A 5,202-nucleotide genomic window follows, 5' to 3' on the forward strand; every position below is an offset into this window, starting at 1 on the left:
TAATAATGGCAGTAGTTAATGGCAGTAGTTAATGGCAGTTGTTATTAATGGCAGTAGTTAATGGCAGTAGTTAATGGCAGTTGTTAATAATGGCAGTAGTTAATGGCAGTAGTTAATGGCAGTTGTTAATAATGGCAGTAGTTAATGGCAGTAGTTAATGGCAGTTGTTAATAATGGCAGTAGTTAATGGCAGTAGTTAATAATGGCAGTAGTTAATGGCAGTAGTTGGCACCCTGAGATTCTGATACCATCAACCCTCTAATTGCCTTATTTTCCCTTTGGGTTTGAACCAGCATTCCCCCAGTTACTGTCCTGCTGTTACCACCGCCCCTCTGAGAGGAGAGAGGGGGAGGTGTCGGAGAGACAGTGAGTGGATAGGAGGAGGGGGGAATGACTCCAATCACTCAGGGGTCCCTCCTGTCAAGGAGTCAGGGTGTCATGGTGACACGATGACATGGTGTCATGGTGACATGGTGACACGATGACATGGTGTCATGGTGACATGGTGACACGATGACATGGTGCTATGGTGTCATGGTGAAATGGTGTCATGGTGTCATGGTGTCATGGTGTCATGGTGAAATAGTGTCATGGTGTCATGGTGAAATGGTGTCATGGTGTCCAGGTGTGTCATGGTGTCATGGAAACATGGTGACATGGTGTCATGGTGTCCGGGTGTGACATGGTGTCATGGTGTCATGGCGACATGGTGACACAGTGTCATGGTCACATGGTGTCATACTTCAAGTAGGAGTGTATTACCGTCAGTGTACCCTCAAACCTCCCATCAAATCACATACCAACACAATACTACTTCATGTAGGAGTACATCAGCATCAGAGCCGTACATCTACTACTACCCTCCCATCAGCATCAGTATACACTCAGTGACCAGTTTATTAGGTACACCGCCCCGTTCACGAAAATGGTTCGCTCCTACAGACAGTCACATGGCCGTGGCTTGCTACTCTATATAAAGCAGGCAGACAGGCATTGAGGCATTCAGTTACTGTTTGATTGAACGTTAGAATGGGAAAAACTGGTGACCTAAGCAACTTTGAGCGTGGTATGATCGTCGGTGCCAGGTGCACCGGTTCCAGTATCTCAGAAACAGCTGGTCTCCTGGGATTTTCACGCACGACAGTGTCTAGGGTTTACTGAGAACGGTGAGACAAACAGAAAAACATCCAGTCAGCACCAGTCCTGTGGGTGAAAAACAGCTTGTTGATGAGAGGTGGAAGGAGAATGGCAGGAATCATGCAAGCTAACAGACGAGCCACAAACAGACACATTAAGGTACAGTACAACAGTGGTGTGTAGAACAGCATCTCAAAACACACAACTCGACGGTCCTTGTCGTGGATGGTTATTACAGCAGACGCCCACACTGGGTTTCACTCCTATCAGCTAAAAACAAGAAGAAGTGGCTCCAGTGGACACGCCATCACCAACACCGCACAAATGAGGAGTGGAAAAACATTACCCGGTCCGACAGATACCAGTTCCTGTTACGTCATGCTGATGGCAGAGTCAGGATTTGGCATAAGCAGCATGAGTCCATGGACCTGTCCTGCCTGGTGTTAACGGTACAGGCTGGTAGTGGTGGTGGTGTAATGGTGTGGGAATGTTTTCCTGGAACACGTTAGGTCCCTTGATACCATTTACATTTACATTTTACGTCATTTAGCAGACACTCTTATCCAGAGCGACTTACAAATTGATGCATTCACCTTATGATATCCAGTGGAACAACCACTTTACAGTAGTACATCTATATTTTTTGGGGGGGGAGTGTATGCATTGCAAACTAGCGAGAATGTTCAGCTAATTATAACAGTTATTTAAATTACAGAATCAGGGCCAGTATTGTCACAGTAGGAGTGCTGATATAGGATACATTTTACCTTAATTTAGATGACTCATAATGAATACGATTATATGGATTAGAGGGGACCTAATCCTAGATCAGCACTCTGACCAGCACTAATTATAAAAGCAATATTTTATTATCTCATGTTATTATCATGGATGTTACAGGCAGCGGTCAGCTGCAAGGTTATTCTGACATCACAGAGATGAGTGTGTGAACGGATGAAGAAATCATAGACTGTAATCCCAAATGGCACCCTATTCCCTACATAGTGTACTACTTTAGACCAGAGCCTATTGGCACCCTATTCCCTATATATAGTGCACTACTTTAGACCAGAGCCTATTGGCACCCTATTCCCTATATATAGTGCACTACTTTAGACCAGAGGCCCTATGGACCCTGATTAAAAGTACTGCACTACATCAGGAATAGGGTTCCCTTTGGGACACAGACAATGACCCCCCCCCCCCTCAGTGCCTGCCATTTTATTTAACGTCCTCAGACCAGACACAGTGATACTGTCTGACTCTACCATCCTACCAGACACAGTGATACTGTCTGACTCTACCATCCTACCAGACACAGTGATACTGTCTGACTCTACCATCCTACCAGACACAGTGATACTGTCTGACTCTACCATCCTACCAGACACAGTGATACTGTCTGATTCTACCATCCTACCAGACACAGTGATACTGTCTGACTCTACCATCCTACCAGACACAGTGATACTGTCTGACTCTACCATCCTACCAGACACAGTGATACTGTCTGACTCTACCATCCTACCAGACACAGTGATACTGTCTGACTGTACCATCCTACCAGACACAGTGATACTGTCTGACTCTACCATCCTACCAGACACAGTGATACTGTCTGACTGTACCATCCTACCAGACACAGTGATACTGTCTGACTCTACCATCCTACCAGACACAGTGATACTGTCTGACTCTACCATCCTACCAGACACAGTGATACTGTCTGACTCTACCATCCTACCAGACACAGTGATACTGGTGTAACTAATTAAAACATGTACAGAGTCATTCAATAGCTAATTAACATCATAAATGAGCAGCGATGAAAGCACTTTCCTCATTCCATCCTTCACTCTATTCATTATAACCAGGCCCCCCTTTTTCCTGACACGTTTAGAGTGAAATGTCTTAGACCGCGTCCCAAATAGAATCCTTCACTCACGCTGCCAAACATACCCTCGTAAAACTGACCATCCTACCGATCCTCGACTTCGGCGATGTCATCTATAAAATAGCCTCCAACACTCTACTCAACAAATTGGATGCAGTCTATCACAGTGCCATCCGTTTTGTCACCAAAGCCCCATACACTACCCACCACTGCGATCTGTACGCTCTCGTTGATTGGCCCTCGCTTCATACTCGTCGCCAAACACACTGGCTCCAGGTCATCTACAAGTCTTTGCTAGGTAAAGCCCCGCTTTATCTCAGCTCACTGGTCACCATAGCAGCACCCACTCGTAGCACGCGCTCCAGCAGGTATATCTCTGGTCACCCCCAAAGCCAATTCCTCCTTTGGTCGCCTTTCCTTCTCTGCTGCCAATGACTGGAACGAACTACAAAAATCTCTGAAACTGGAAACACTTATCTCCCTCACTAGCTTTAAGCACCAGCTGTCAGAGCAGCTCACAGATCACTGCACCTGTACATAGCCCATCTGTAAACAGCCCATCTATCTACTTCATTCCCATACTGTTATTTATTTATTTATTTATCTTGCTCCTTTGCACCCCAGTATCTATACTTGCACATTCATCTTCTGCACATCTATCACTCCAGTGTTTAATTGCAATATTGTAATTACTTTGCCACCATGGCCTATTTATTGCCTTAACTCCCTTATCTTACCTCATTTGCACTCACTGTATATAGACTTTTTGTTTTCTTTTTTTTCTACTGTATTATTGATTGTATGTTTTTATTCCATGTGTAACTCTGTGTTGTTTTATGTGTCGAACTGCTTTGCTTTATCTTGGCCAGGTCGCAGTTGCAAATGAGAACTTGTTCTCAACTAGCTTACCTGGTTAAATAAAGGTGAAATATATTTTTTTTAAATTAAAATTACAATAAAATTACATTCTTCTATTTTTAGGGAATAGGGTGTCATTTGGGATGTAGAGCTTTCTGAAGCCCTCTATTACACCACAGCACCAGAGGACTCCCTATTCACCTCCAGCGTCACCAGGAATTCTCTCGGCGACCTTCTGCAGTGCTCAGCTACATAGCTGCATTGGTAATTATCTCTCCTTCTCGCTTGGTCTCTTTCTTTCTCTTAAGCCCCCCCCTTCATCTCTACTCTCTTTTCTCCTCCCCTATTTCTTTCATTCCCTCTTCCTATGTCTCTCTCTCTCTCTCATCTCTCTCTCCCTCTCTCATCTCTCTCTCCCTCTCTCATCTCTCTCTCTCCCTCTCTCATGTCTCTCCCTCTCTCATCTGTCTCTCCCTCCCTCCTTCTCTCCCCCTCTCCCCCTCCCTCCCTCCCTCATATCTCCTCAGGGCCTGTGTGCCACTGCTGTAAGAAGAGTAGCAATAACTCATTTCTGTCTCAACACATTGATTTCACCGGGGTTCCCTCTCCTGTTGGGTGAGAACAGACCCATTTAAAGATGTAAGGCATCAGGGCCAGGGGATCCACCAATCACGCTGCAGCTCTGCTTTTTTCTTCTGCAGCCTCACATACATCAAATGAAGGACGCTCTAGTGAAGGAAGCTCTAGTAATGGATGCTCTAGTGAAGGAAGCTCTAGTAATGGAAGCTCTAGTGAAGGAAGCTCGAGTGAAGGAAGCTCGAGTGAAGGAAGGTCTAGCAATGGAAGCTCTAGTAATGGAAGCTCTAGTAATGGAAGCTCTAGTGAAGGAAGCTCTAGTGAAGAAAGCTCTAGTGAAGAAAGCTCTAGTGAAGAAAGCTCTAGTGAAGAAAGCTCTAGTGAAGGAACCTCTAACAGTCCATAACGGCTTGGCTACATCATGAATACTGAATAAAGAATGCATGCATTGTCGTGACTCTTGGACCCATATCATTAACAATCCAAATGTGAAATCTAAATTGAGATTTACTTCATTCTGTTCCTGAGAGAAATAGAATGTTTATACATATTTTTAAACAAGGGTACAAGTTCATAAGATAACATTGACAACGACAAATGGTGTATGTGAGTGCAAACCAACACCAACATCATGCTGTGTACACAATGTTTTAATCCTACTAACTGATTGTCCTATATATGTGTGTGTATTCATTAGGCCTAATTGTCATTTAAAACAAATATTTCTCCTAAGCAAT

The sequence above is a fragment of the Salmo salar genome, chromosome ssa23, assembly GCF_905237065.1.
Source record: "Salmo salar chromosome ssa23, Ssal_v3.1, whole genome shotgun sequence".
Taxonomy (NCBI): domain Eukaryota; kingdom Metazoa; phylum Chordata; class Actinopteri; order Salmoniformes; family Salmonidae; genus Salmo; species Salmo salar.